Raw genomic sequence first — 16,061 nt, forward strand, 5'->3', positions numbered from 1 at the left:
ATTGAAAAAAGATATTTTCTGGTTTTAATAAGAACTAAGCCAACATGATATAAAAACCCTCTATGTTTTGCAACACCTGTCACAACTTCAAAGAACGTGAGAAGTGGCTATTGCAAAAAATAACAGGTGTCAGCCTAGAGATGTGAAGTCCAATATGTAGCAGAAGCCCAGCAATTCAGGCAATTCCTGTTAATAGAACACACAACCTGAACTTCCCTCAAAAAGTAAAACAAAAAAAAGCCCCTTATGACCCACAAGTCAGGGGGGATATTTTTAAAACTCTGTATGTTCACAGTATCTCATAAGTAATATATCATTGAAATATGCAAAGGGATTCAAAAATAGGTTGGAACAAAACTGAGGTTAAGAAACCAAGCATTCAGGGCCAGGAAAGAGAGAAACAAATACTAAAAAATACAACCTTGCAAATGTTGATAATTGATGAAAACAATGCAAAATGGATCATCAGCTAAACACTGATAGAGATTGATGATCTGGGAAAGATTTGTTTTCAGTATATAAATTTCCCTGGTCATAAGGGCTGTAAGATATGCAAAAGTCTTTAAACTGACAGTTCTCTGATACAATCCTGAAAACTGGATGGAGTTCTCCTGTTAGTCCAAATGAGAACATAGCAAGTGACAGAAATATTGGAGGCATTACAGAACTGATACTAAAAACAAATTACAAGTTAACTGCAGTTCACGTACAAGGTCCTGCCTTTCAACACACTGTAGAGAAAAGGACCACAGCTGAAATCCCAGGATGGCTCAAACAATTTGTTTATGATTTCATAGTTTTTAGTGTATTGTCACTAAAGCTCTGCTAAAAGTAGGCATTAAAATTTTTGAGGGGTTAACAATAGAAAATTTCTTTTTTCTTTCTTTCCAACTACCCAAAAGAGACAGAGAGAGTAACATCTGATTAGTAAGTGCACTTCCTCTGTGATGCTAACTGTGAAATATGTAGCTGGCCCAGCATATTAACAAGGAATATGTGCATGAAGCATAGAAACACACTGGATTGTTTGAAACATAGCAACAGACTGGGTTAAAGGGTCCTCCCTCACTGCTACCTAATTTAGCTTATTGTGGGTTATTCATGGTCTGGGCCCCCTGAGAAGCTGTCATGGTGACTCATGACAACCCCATATCCAGTGTGCTTGCCATCATGCTATTATATATGGGAATAGAACATCTTTTGCTTTAGAGATAGGCAGATGTGCATCGGATGTGGGGTTTTCAGGAGGGATTAAGGGGGTTGGACATTTTCTCTCATTTTTCATTAGCATACATGGAGAATCTATCTAACAGTAAAGCAAAGGCACTGACATGCTTTGGAGATCCTGGGCCTAAATCTCAAAAAATAATTGTTCTTAATTATAATATTGAAGAGTGTGAATCTGTTCAGCAGAAGAACAACCGTTTGCTTCCCATGATTAAGACAGCAACCAAAACAGTGTTTGGAACCAGGTAAAACCACAAAGGGTACATCTACATCTAGATGCTATTCCAGCATCTCTTTTCAGTTATCACCTTATTTGAGAGAAAATTCTAATCACCCTAGTTTGTTTTCAATTTATCTCTTCAGATTGTTGGAATCTTATTTTGAGAAAAATGAATGAGAGTATGCACTGTTTTTTCTGTCTTACAGGTGGTACAGCCTTGATTGCCAGCTGGATAAATGCAAGTAGAAAATCTTCCTAAGGTATCCCAATCCTGCCAGATGTTTTGCTTTTTTGTCCCATGCAGCTTAGAGCAATAACATTCCAGACAATGCTTTTTACTGAATAGGCAGTGCAGGATGCTCTCCCAGAACATAGGACCGTGCACAAATTACCCAATTAATTTTATTCCCAGATGCCGAGAACTTAAGACTGTGCCAAATTAGTCAAATTAATTTTGTTACAAATGTTTAACTGACAACAAAACAACTCCACCTCTGAAATCCATATCTGAGTCAAGATAGAGAAAATTTTATCAGTATTCTGCAGCATGCATTGCAATTCCAAAAGCAGGTTTTTTTCTAGGTGTTATTTAACATAATTTAGGAATCCGTATGTTCTATAAAAGCAGAAGGAGTACAGACAATGGCATATTTGTTAAGCAACAGTGGTCAAAATCTCCCCAGTTCCTTCAAAACCTCCAGTCAATGTTTTTCTTTAAAGTTGTGTTCCATGATTCAAGCTCTTGAGAATTTAAGTTCCTTGCTTCTTTGCTGGCTTAGCCAGCTCAGTCAGGTCTTTGTCAGCAGCTGGGAAGGATTGCAAATACATAGCTACCAGTTCATTTAGGACCAAACTCTCGTACACTTATGCATGATGGGCAGGAATTTACCCTCCCTGCATTAGTTTTAATGGGAATTCATTGGGAGAAAATGCTGCAGAAGGCCAGTGCTTAGTTGACAAATTGATACATTTACCAAATACCAAACAGGATTGGAGTCTGTAAAATGCAACTCCAAAACAAAAGTTTCAGGTTTCATTGCAGTAGCCAAGAAGGTAACATTTCCTGATCTCTTGAGAGGAATTCTTGGCATCATTTGCAACTTTAGCTTTTTACCTAATAGTACCCTAGAAACTGTAAAATATTTCAATTTTAATGAACAGAAAAAAAAAAAAAAAAAAAAAAAGAAAGAGTTATGACAAGGGGATAACTGAACACTAGCTCTCCCCTCAGCAGAGAAATACCTCTTGTAATTCTATTTTCCTTCCTATTAAAGACTTCCTAACAATATTTTCTTTCTCTTTCTCTCATGTGTATAAAGAGGAAGATAGACATAAAGAGAAACATTTTACAGAAGAATCGTTTGACCCAGGCTCCTCCACAGACCTCAGTGAACCTTCCCTGGCTATGAAACACAGAAAGGAAACAGGTGTGGGAATGAGCCACGCACACACTTCCCTCAACAGTGGCCACAAAATTCAGACACAACAGCTAAACCCACTCCTGCAGAAGCAATATCTGTGACATAAAGTCAATTAGTTTTATGATAGAATGGCAAGAGTGAGAGGAATCGTTTTGAAAAATAGGAGCAGTGGAAGGTGAAACAATATTTCTCTAAGTGATGTCTAGAGAAAGAAAATACGTAAAACCTTCAGAATCAAAAGAATACTGCCTGATAATTCTCAAACTATTCAAAAAGTAGTATCATATTGTGGTATCTACTGCAGAACACCTATGATGTATGTTTGTTAGTCTTCACAGAGATGCTAAACTCTTAGTTGTGTTTGTCTGTAAGTTATAGAATGCTTTAAGAATATTTGATCTGTTGTATATTTCCACAGCATCTATCAAAATGGAGTCTTGCTTCAAGCCTGGGTCTACAAATAATGAAAAGAGACAAAGTCTATAGCTTTTCCTGTGGTCAGCAATTCCTAGTTTTTCATTAGCACACCACAAACAGAAGGGCTTCACTTCAATATAATTAATAAAGGCTGTTAGTGATTTTTCAAAAATATTTACCTACAGCTTTGTCTTCTCATGCAGACTGAAACAATGTGCAATATGTTTGTTTTCTAGTTATTCTAATGAATCTGTAAAGTTTTTTGCTTTAGACACCATGCAATTATTTTAATCAGTGATAGTGTTTCTGTCTTGTTCAGTGTGCTTCTTTAAGTGCTATAGAGATGCATAATATTCACCTTTCACTGAAAATCATCCCCATCATCTATGGAACATAACTCCTACAAAACATGTATTCTTTTTGCTTTGTTGAGATTGACCCAGGCATACACTACAATTTTTAAGGTTGGAAAGGAGATGGACCTTCTACACAGATGGTGGTTTCCAAGCCATAAGAAATCAACAGATCAAACTGTGTAATATTCTCTGCATTGCAGAGTTCATTCCCTACATGATGATATTCATCATCCACCCTCTTCCTTCCTCCACAGACTCTCAGTAGATTCACACTGTATCCATTTCCAGCACTCCTCTCAGATTCCCCAGGCAAATGCCAATCAAAGCTTCCTTTGTTGGTGATATGTACATTCCTTCATGAGCTATAAAGGGTAAGTATGTCCCAACTTTCTTCAGGCTATCATAGGCACGTGCAGTATTATTGTCCCATAGTTTATCTTACCATACCCTAGAGAAATCTCATCATCCTGTTTTCTTTATATGGGCTACAGATGTCTTAGCCAAGCTTCCTCACCACTGAGTCACCGACCAGGATTGTTTACGTCTTCATAATGAGTCACCTTCACAATTTGGCTCATTGTCAATACTTGTGCTGACAGCTTCAGCCAGTCTCTGCTTTGTCTCATTCTCCTTCATCTTGGCAGTGTAGTTGTACCTGTAGCGAATAAGAACACAAAATGGCTCCCTCCTACCTTTCCTTTTCTTTTATGTATGCCACTTCATGTTCACTGATGTCACTTTCTATCTCTAGATTGACTGCTGTTCCACAACTTTTACTTTCATGTTGTTCCAAGTTCCTGTGCCACAGGAAATCCAATTCAAATACCATTTTTGCATTCAAGAATATCAGTTGATGTGCAAAATCTTTATGTACTATATCTTTGGTCAAATATCAAACTGCATTCAATATGTCTTTCATCCTATTGATTTATAAATAGGGATATTGTGAATATCACAAATATCTATGATGCTTTAGAAGTCACGTTGCCTTTTTCTATCTGATATCTTTTCTGGATCTTTTACACAACCTTACTGGATTGTATAAATGACTAAGAATTCTGATGGCCCAAGAACTTTCCTTTTTGCACTCTCCATTGCCTTAGAGGTTCATTTTATGAATGTTCTGTATTTATTAATTCTTTCCTTTTCTAATCACTGTGTTTAGTATGTCCACTCAGCACCTAATTGCCCCTTAGATCTAAACTCCCTACAATCAGTGGTTGGCTGGGCTCCCAGAGTTAGTCAGTCTCATTTTCTGTTTCACCTTCAGGGTTTCAAGGGCTACTTCAGAGTTATTATAGATACATTTCCAGAACAGCACAGAAATTTTAATATTTTCATAGTATTATTATTTTCTAAATTTACACCGTAAATATGTTTTATAATAATTCCTTTCTTACAAAACAAAACAAAACAAAAAAACCTTAATAAGTTCCCTTTAGGAATCTTTCACAATTCCAGTTCACAATTCACAAGTTGCATTTGCTCTACTGTGTAAGAAACCTTACAGGAACTGAATTGGGGTGAGAGGTAAAATACTGCCATGAAATAGACCAGGGTAAGAAACCAAAAACAAAGAGTTTGAATTACTAATCAGTTTTCAGGGAAAAGGTTAATGGGAAGGTGACCAGAACTGAAACCAGTTTGTCAGGTTGGGGGTGGGAAGGTTGGAGTGGGTGATAGTGTAGAATGTAAAGAAGTGAATAAAAACATTATTGTGCTTAATTATTATTAACAATATTAATAAATTATACCTAAACTTTTTGCAACTCATTCCATGGAAATGTCACTCCAAAAAAATCCTTTAAGGATTTATCTAGTAACTTGCAACATAAATCCCGTTTTCATTCAAACTCACAACTTTTGTGGATAGAAACATGGCTATATTTTGGTTTTAAATACCAAAGTGTTGTGTGAAGGGCAGAATATCTTTGAAGAGCTCCAAACTGTGTGGTACACAAGACAGATAATCTAAAACATAAATGAATTCTTTAATTCTTAGACTCTATTTATTGATCATACCTACAGTTCCTTTGACATTCTAGCTTTAGCCAGACCCACCTATCCACCTAGAAAAAGGGGTTTGTGTCCTTTAGTACCAGTTCAGATTAATGGGCAGCCCTATCATCCTGTTTATTTTTAAATCAATCTGGATAAACAAATACTTCCATTTGTCATTATTGTTTCTGTTTCTGTAATTAATCCTCTGAGAAGTTACAAATGAACTTACTCAGCCAAAATGGAAACTTCATATAGTAAGTTCTTTCATAAAGCACAAATCAAATATAAATTCACATTTTTTGAATATGGAAATACTTGTAGTGATGAAAGTTATACTTAGCACATGTGGAATGTGTGCTTCGTTTTTTTAAATAACAGTGATGCCAGTGAACTTCAAGATGATGAAGTTTAATAGGCCCTGGAACCTGCTCAGATCCAGCTGCCTCAATCCAAATGCTAATGTTGAGCTGTAAGCAGGAAAACTCAGAGTCTGAAAGACTCATTGCCCTGGTGGGAAATGCTGTTTGTGCAAGTGAGAAGAGCTGCTGGCTGGTTTATGTGACCGAAGGATTAAGAACATTGGCTCACATGGGGTACGCCTTTCCTGCAGACAGGATTCCACTTAAGGTCTCCCTGATATTATGGCCATTTTTAGATAAGGCCAAGAATAGTGCTGTTTGCATTGCTTGGGATGCCTGAGGTATTAATAAATAGAGCAATAGACACTGTGCTGGATTCCAGAGGTGAAGAATGATGATTTTTTGTTTTCAGATCATAGACCTAATTTTGGTGCTTTTCCATGTGTGGTTCTGGGTAAGAGACCTAAAGCTGTAGCCAGCTAGCTGTTTGTACACCCTGACAAACATGACCATAAAACAAAGCAGATTCATCATGGGTATGACAGAGCCAATATCTCAAATTCTGGAGGTTTTTCTATCAAGGTGTCATTCAGTGATGCACTCCTGCCTTTAAAGAACTCTCAACAACCAACCAACAGCAACAAAAAAATTGTATTCCAATTAAGGAAAACCCTATTTACCCTGGACTTTGCTACTCTGACAGTATAGGACAAGATAGTCTCAGTTACAGTTTAGTCAACTGTTATACTATCCACCAAAATCTGGGATAATATATGACCAAAATATGGAACATCTGTATATTGTTGAGAGCCTCAGCATAATTTTTAATTGGATGTGTTTTGAATGTTTTCTCACTGCTAAATAAACCAGACATTTTAAAAACACAAACCCGAAATTATTTATGGGCAAACCAATGAAATCCTCATTGCAAAACCACAGCTACACCAGCCATGAATGCTGACCTCACCTCTGCTGCTACAACTGATAAGAAAACTGATGCATCACTTAAGCTAAGCATAATTAAGAAGAAGTATGTTAGTGGATTTTTCAATATTTTGCTAGATATTTGCAAGTGAGAAAGATGCTGATCCTGATTCTGTCACTGGGCCTAATAAACAGTGCAATGTCTAAATAAAGTATATGTTAAAATGAAGCCAAATCACAAAAATGGAGATAGCATAAAAATGGAGAAAGTAGTGTGCAAAATTGAAATAAAGGGCCAGAAGGGAATTGACATTATGAACAATTTCACAAGGGATTATTTTGTTTACTATTTTGATTTATGTTCTGGGTCTAGAACATGGGAGTGCACTGATGGCAATTCAAAGAGGCTTACATAAACATACAAGAGGACAAGAAAACGCACTGAAAAACTGAATATTTGTGAATTGAAATGAGATGACACACAGTAGTGAAAATGTCAAAACTTGCATTGAAGGCTAACTAAAGCTTTAATTTGGAAAAGATTCAGTGAAGTTGCTCTGGAATCACCAGACAACTGCAGGAGTCTACAAGAGAAGTGTTTTTTAATATGACACTAGAGGAAAAGAAGCAAATTCTTAGTGTCCAATTGTGCAAGGTTTGGGAGGCCTCATCTGCAATACTACATAGAGCTTTTCTTCAAGGAAAATGAATTTATCACTAGCACAGGTACAAAATAACATACTAGGATAGCCAGAGCATATCATATCATTGGAGCAGCTTTATAAAATTAATTTGGGATTGTCAAGTAAACATCAGGAAAGCAGAATAGTTATATAAGCAAACAGACAGGACTGGCACAATAATAAGACAGCAGGCACTGGTCATAAATTAATTGAGGCTGGAAACTGAAAGATGGTGTCTAGCCATTACAGCTATAACGTCTGAAGGATGAACTGCTCCAGAGTAAAGAGGCAAAATTCATAAAAAACATTTTACAAACTATGAAAATACAGAAGAGTTTACTAAAAAACTTGAGCAGGCAACTCCAGACTTTGTTTGCATTCCTTCGTTTCTGTCTGATGAAGGATAGGAATCTGGAAGGATAAATGCACAACCTCTTGGTTCTAGAGGGCCATCAAGTTCTCTGAGAGAAGAGCTGAAGAGCTACATCACACAACCAGCTTTTTCATTACAGCAGAGAAGTCATCTGTAAATTAGAGGCAGGTGTAAAAGACTATATAGGCTGACTGTTTTCAATGGGGTATATATGCAGACTTACACAGAAAAGTGTGCCACTTTTGTCTTCTAACCTAGCTAAAATTCTATTACCTGACAGTTCAAATCTGAGGAGCAAAATTGCCTTCAGGCTGTTTGAAATAGTGCTTGTCATGTCGGAAATTAATGTGAACCCAGTAATCACAGAATATGCTGACTCAGAAGGCATCCATCAGGATCAGTGAGTCCAACTCCTGATTCTGCACAGCAGACCCCAAGAATCACTCCATGTGCCATTTCCTTGAGTCCTGTCACTGGTCACAAGAGAGAAGAGATCATGCCTGCCCCTCCTCTTCCCCTCATGGGAATGTTGAAGACCACAATGAGATTTCAATAAAGAGTCATACTGAAAAGTGTTTAATTGAGAGCTCAACTTCTTGTTTTATACACTATTAGTCTTCTTAAATGATTCTAAAGACTCCTTGTAAGATAACTTAAGTTTTCTAGTTACACTGACAAATACATTACACAGGTAATCGAAAGCCATATAAATGAATTTGGCTTTAGTTAAGCATACTTACAGAAAAGTGTTCTAGAGGCATTTTCTTCCAAGTTTACTTGATTCTGCATGGTGGGATATACGCAAGAAATCTCTTTGAAGAAAACAGACCGTAACAGCCATCATGTCTACTGAAGAATGTTGTTTAATACAAAAAGATGCAGAAAAAAATCAGACAGGATACAATGATGTTTAAAACAGATTGCATCAATGACACAAACCATAACACAAAGTCCACTTTCTTAAAAGCAGGGAAGAAACTCTTTCTCGTTCCATACATTTTAATGTTTTTCTGTGTCTAATTAATTCATTAAATTTAAGCAATAGGTTCTGTCTGAGAGTTCCATATTTTCATTTGAACTCCTGAAGAAATTCATCACAAAAGACTCCTTAGATCTTACTTCACTAAATTCAAGCAAAGTCAGAATTCCTTCAAAACCCACAATTCCTTCATATGCAGTGAATCAAAAACGTAAACATCGGCTTATTTCTGATCTTCTGATCTAAGTTTTGTCCAACATGCTCAGATCATTCATTCAAAAAAAATATGCTTAGTAACTGTTCAAAAAGCGGATTAAATCCTTTAACACATTATTACTGCACTGCCTCAATAAGCCCTTACTTTACCAAAAAGGATATTTACTGTAAATATGGTACTAGAACCAGCTGCATCACATTTATGCAAAAAGAAAACATACTGAATTGTTTAGAAAAGAGGCATAATATAGTGGTGATTGCTTTTCCCTATACTTCTGAATTAAGAGTTTGAAATACTATGCTTGAAGTCCCATAAAGCTTGGTATGTCTTGGGAGTAGCACTCCTTGCTTAATTTGGGCCAGGCTCTTTTTTCCACTTTGAAGGAACAAAATGAGACTTTAATAGTTCCAGGAGCCTCTAGGTAGTTGCAAATTGAGGGTTCTAAAGTATTCACATGGGCAGAGCTCAGGCCATAGTATAAAGCATATTTTAGAGAGACTGCCATGTAAACCAAGGTCGGACCATCTCTCCTCCTACTCATGCAGAAATAAAATCAAATCACTTTATTCTCCTCTCTCACTGCCTCCTAGGTAAATTTTTATGGTTTTATATGTATTTATATGCAATTATGAGACCCTTCTTGATTTAATAGCATGCAAGTGAATTGCAGTTGTGATCCTTTAGGGATATCCATGACTCAAAACAAGTCAAAATAGGTAAGTCTTTGGAAAACAGAGAATAAGACAAGAGTGTGAAGATTAAGTTTCATAATAAACATTTCAGAACTGCATAGTATTTAGGTTCAAGAGGGGCTTTGGTACAAAAGAAATAAAATCCAGCCCTCTGCCTCACTCACCCCAAAACATAATGAGATTTCAAATCCCAGCCATTTCAGACATTTGTGCCATGCAGAACTATGTAGCTCAGGGCTTTTAGCCAGGAAATTCTGCAAATGTGTCCTCAGATTAAAAAGTGCATGCAACCCAATCATGCCACAGCTTTATTTTGAATGCTTGCACTTGGCAATGTCTCTGGATGAAGATGTCCTGTATTTTTTGGCTTCTGGATAGTTTGTACTAGAAAAGCATTTTGGCACAATTTGTTTAACTGTTTAACCTCTTAAAGGAGCATGGAAATAAAATCCCTTTAATTGGTCTTAGGTATGCACGTCTTGAAAGGTTTAAGACTAATTTTTATAACATGAACTAAATATATAGCCTGAACTAACTTCCTATCCATCCAGGATGTTCTTTCTAGATCAAAGATGAGGATTCAGAAAGAATGCAATGAAATTGCATCAGAAAAAATAGCTTACTGTTTGGCAGTGCTATGCAGAGGTTAAAGACACGTCTACATGACAGCCAAGAAGTATGATTTAAAGCTTGTTTGAGGATGTGTGTGCAGGCTGCAACTAGCTGGCCCAGTGATGATAAACATATAGCCTTTACAGAGCAAAGTGTGGATTGAAAACTTCATCTGAAAATTTGGGCAAATATTTACGTGGTTAAGCTGCACTGAACACCAAGCTGCCACAGCTGACACCTTATTTGTAGGATTAAAACTTCTATCTAGCCATAATGACAAAAAAAATTCTGACAAGACTTCATTCTAAGTATTTAATGAATTCAAACAGAGTGAATGAAATGGGGAGTGGGAAATGAGAGTACTACTGGATCTTTTCATATGAAACTCCATTTCATCAATAAAACTATACCGCTTAATTTCTGGGATACTTACGCCTCTCAGCAAAATACCTACCTTCTGTGATTTCTTGCAGTCACTGAGAGTTATTCGAAAAGTGTTTCTGAACTAGAGTTTTCCATAACAAATTTCAGAAAAGAATTCAAACATGCTCTTCCTCAATTGACCAGATCCATAGCCTGAAAAACAACCTTGAAAGCCCAGAATAATAAGGCTTGCTTGCTTCAACAGACCCACCCATGATTGTGTGCTTTAATTTTTCAACAAGATGTGGAGGTAGGGCCTGAGGAAACCCATAAAAATGTTTGGTTTGGCTTTCTGGCAGATTTCCCCAGCTCAAGCGCATGAAAAGCACTGAGGATGCAAGATCCTGCTAAGTTTCCATAGAGCACCTGACTTGAGCACCACAGAACATTCTGTACATCCCGAAGCAGAGGATCGTATTGCTGCGTTCACTCTGGGGACAGCAACAAGCAGCAGCAACAGCAGGTCATCAACTGGAAACTGGAAACCTGCCATCTTCTAATTAGTTGCTCTCTCCTTCATAATAATCCTGTTTAAAATCCTACAAAATGCAAGGTCACGTTTGCTGCACAAACTCAGATAATGTCAAGCCAAAATTTTAATCGTGTCATTAGCCAGAAGCACCTTTTTAGATGGAATAAATATCACGTCCTCATAAAAATTAGGGTATATAACACATGGCCAGGTTCTGTTCTTTCCTATTCTTAATCATTGTCCAGATGAACACAATTTTTTTTTATAACTGAACCAATTTCTTTTAGCTAAAGTCAGCAGCTTTTAACAATAGTTGAATAACTGAACTTGCTTTTGGTCTCAAATTCCAGTCTTTCAGATAAAGGAACCAAAAATCTCATTCTTCTTATACCCAATGCAAAGGTATTTTAAACCACTCTAGTTTTCAGTGATTCCAATCAAACACCTGTGTAAGCAATCACAGGATGCATTTTAAAAGCAAATAATGTGACTTCACAAAAAACATTCACAAGACTTTAAAGCAAAGGATAGCAAAAGCATCAAAGTCTTACCACCATTTCACAGATTGTTGCAGAACTATGAAAGACAGCAAATGTGTAACTTAGTAAAATCAGTAAAATCAATTCCTGAATCAGGAGCAAAACACTGGTCTTCTGACTCCTAATCCAATACCATGGAGGAAAATTACCTCATCCGGATCTAAAACGAAGATTTTTCATATCTGGTACCTTCCCCACCTTCCACACTTCCACCATCACACCACTCAATATTTGTTCAGGATGCTGGATTGAAATGTTCTCCATGCTCTGCCATTTACAAAAAAACCAACCAACCAACCAAACAAACAAACAAACAAAACCCCAACAAAAACAGTTAACTACCGTGGATGGGTTCATATTAATACAAATTAATAAGGTTCTTCGGTAGATATGCTGCAGTATATTGTAATATATAGTGTAATATAATCCGAGTAATCTGAGTGCTTGCTACAGACACTAAATCATTGCCAAAAAAGTGGGGAAAACCTGCCAACATTATGTGCAAATTATGAAGTGTGTAAATTCACAAGATTCTGCCTTATTGACAGAGGTAAACTCTTTTTGAAAGAGACTGATTTAGATAGCTGATTTCTTTAAATGCATTTATTTTACCTTGCAGGCGTCATCCATTTGGGCAGGAAATTAAATTTTCAGCCAGTGATCTTTTTCACGACACCTCTTAAAATTATATTTTTGTATGGAATGCAAGAAAGCCTCTGTATGAATGCACCCCAAGAAAAATTTTACAATGCCTGACAATACCCCAAGTATTTCAGTAGGTGCAGAGTATACAGGCCCTTGGCATTGAGTCAAAACTCCAAGTCCCAACTCACAAAACAGCACAGAGCTGTGTGCAGAATTTGACAGGTCTGGGGCTTAAACCTCAGGCAGACAGGCAAGCAGCCAACCTTTCAAGAACTACCTCAGGCTGCTGTAGATTTCCCAGCTCTCAGTCTGGACCTTTCGTCACCCAGTGGACCATCTCTCTTCTCCAGTGGTTTCTGTTCTAATGGAATGTCTTGGGCAATTCCTCTCAACACTCCTCTCACTCTTAGGCTCACTCCTTAGTTCCACTCCTCTCCAGAGGATACAGCTCTCCCTCATTGCCTGACTCTGGGAAAAAGATGAGTTTGAGACTTCCCAGCCACACAACAGATTTCTTTCTCAAATTCACAATGCTCTTTATCTAACCTACTGGAGTTTAACAATCATGACATGCAACATCAGCATTGCCAAGGATGAACAAGATTACTAAATAGGGAGGAAAGGGAGCTTGCTACTTTTTCCTAATGTGTTCTCAGATACGGGCAAAATAGAAGCAGTTCTACACCTGGAAATGATCCCACACCAAGTTGCTCTCCTACCTCATCATCATCCCAACTCTACACTCAGTTTAAAGGATATTTTTCACTGTATAGGCTGTGACTGTGACAGGATCCTCTAAATTTTCTAATGGAAGCATTCTCTGGAAAGAATTGGCTATTATTTTTCCAATGAAAAGTGGAACACACTCATGGAAAGTCATTCTAGTGAAGTGCTGCCCCCACCCCTTTTTCCATAAAACAGTACAGTTTTGGTAAATGCTGTCAGTTGTTTATAATTCTAAAAAAAGAAAAAAAAGTTCTCCACAAGCCATTTGTACACCCATGACATGGTTCAGATTACAAAATTTTTGGGAAGTTTTTGGTATCTATTTCCACGTTTCTTATAAAAGCTTTTATACTTGTATATGTTCTTCCTCTTATTTCTTATTATCAAGTAAAAGCAACAACAAAAGAAATTGTTAAATATTCAGCTAATAACATCTTGAACACTTTTAAAGAAAGGAAAATGAATAAAAACATTGACAAAGTGAGAAAGCAGTGATAGCACATTTTACTAGTCAATTCTAACAGAGTTTTCACTTGTACCACTGAGAAAAATACATTTACTCACCATCGTTTCTTAGTATTAAGACATTTCCCAAGAGGATTTTTTCATACTAGAAATCCACCTTCATTTTTCTTTTATAGTATCCTATAAAAGCACCCATATTTAGTATCCTGAATCAGTCTGTGTGACCAGCAAGGAGCTCTAGTCTCTTGAGAAGAGACTCAAGAAGTTTGTTTGGTTGCTTGGGGTTTTTTTGGCAGATTCCTAAAATTTGTCTTACTAACAAACATACATGACATCTGAACTGATGTTTGCTGCTTATGTCACGTGGTGACCAGAAGTTGTTAGATAAATATAACAAATCTAGTAATTTAAGCATGCCAGAACAATCCTGATAGCTATAAATAACTGGCATGTCCTGGACTTTGACCATATTGTTTAATTCTCTCACCCTGCAAGCATGGTGATACACATTCAGTTCAGAAATCATCACTGTGTGCAGAATTTTTCTGGCACTGCTAAGCAGCCCAAGCCTAAAACCAAACCATGCTGGGGCAGATGTAGCAATTTACCAGTACAACTGATCAATTCCCACCACCCAGGGACTCTGCCTTGACTTACGAGTATGGATGTAGACAGTGAAGCCACACTGACCATAAATAATAAATGCATGACATCACACTTTGATTTCTACAGAAAAACACTAAGGATGTTTCAGAGGTACACCCTGTTGCATTACTAGAGCTCTATTTTCTCTTTATTTAGTATATTCAGGGAGAAAGGAAAGTCAATGGAAAGCTGTCTGAATTGATGGAATTGTTGGAAAGGAAACAATAAAAAAGAAGGCAGCAGAATTGAAAGGCAAGGTAAAGATGTCACTTTTCAGTTTTGTCCAGGAATGGTCTAGAAAATTTTATCTTTATGATCATCTTTGTAGTCCTGTAGCACTTGAATGTCTTTGATGCCTTTACAGTTATATATTAAACATAAAGGTTCAAATGCAATATACAGATTTCTTAGGCATTTTTTTGCAATAAAGGTCATGTGTTTTCTTAGCTATCTCTAATTTTTTTTATTATTATTTGAGATTTTTATAGGACTTGGGTATAAATACTGTTTTTTCCTTTTAAACAAGGTAGATATCACAAAAGTCATTTTTCTGGTTAAGAAAAAAAAAAAAAGTAAGTAAGAATTTAAACTTATGGTTACATCATTAGGAATCTATATTTCAGGGCTGTGACCTTACAGCTGCAAAATATAGAACCAGTTTTATTTCACGAGTATTTGTCCAAACATTTTCTTTCATTTTGATCCAAATACTTTCACACCCACTGAGTTAGACCTTGACTTTCTGGTTCGAACAAACTAAAAATTTCAATCAGGTCCTCAGCAAATTGGTGTAGCTCAACAATGGGGCAAATCACTGACTTCAATGGAGCTACACCGATTAACACCGGGCGAGGATTGAATCCTGATCAAATTGAAACTCAATTGGAATTGCTTTGCTTCACCTGGTGTTTATTCACACCTCACATCAAAACCATGCAAAGCTATGAATTTTGCATGATTCTGATGCAAAGCCACACACCATATATGCTTAAAATTGAGTTCAGGTCACTCAGGAGTTGCACAATGCTAAGCAAATCTTTTGATAAATATGGTTTGCGTTACTAGTTTGTAACGAAACTCCACACCAGGTGACTTTTGTGTGGTCTGGTGTTTCATTGTGAACATTTTGCACTGCTCTAATGAAACATGATTTCCAAGACAACTAGGGGATAAAAAAAAGTTTCCATTCAAGGTTTTACCCACAAGTTCTGCAATATGCACACAAACCATGACCACAACATTAAACTCCTGATGACTAAAATTTGAAACCTAATTCCCCATTAAAGCACTTAAATAATGTTGGTGTGGTCTTCTAGAATGAACTGCAGCTCCCATTATTGGAAGAACTGCAAATCAAATCACTCTGTCTTAGGTCTTTACATGGTCTGGGGTTTCATCAGAGTTTGTTATGGTATTGAGACTAGCTTTTCAGAGTTTATTTATCAAAAATACCTGAAAATGCAGGTGGCCATCTAGGGCTAAAACAGCATAGAGATGGACTCTTTAGAAAGGGACAGAAAAGAAGACCCCATGAGTAGAGCTCACCCAGTACTGGCCAAGAAGAACCAAGCTGACAGGACCCCTTTATCTCTCTCTGAAGATTTGGTGGCACTCATGTTTGGGCATGTGAGATCACAAGCCTGGAAAATAATGTTGCTTAATCTA

The sequence above is a fragment of the Sylvia atricapilla genome, chromosome 1, assembly GCF_009819655.1.
Source record: "Sylvia atricapilla isolate bSylAtr1 chromosome 1, bSylAtr1.pri, whole genome shotgun sequence".
Lineage (NCBI taxonomy): Eukaryota > Metazoa > Chordata > Aves > Passeriformes > Sylviidae > Sylvia > Sylvia atricapilla.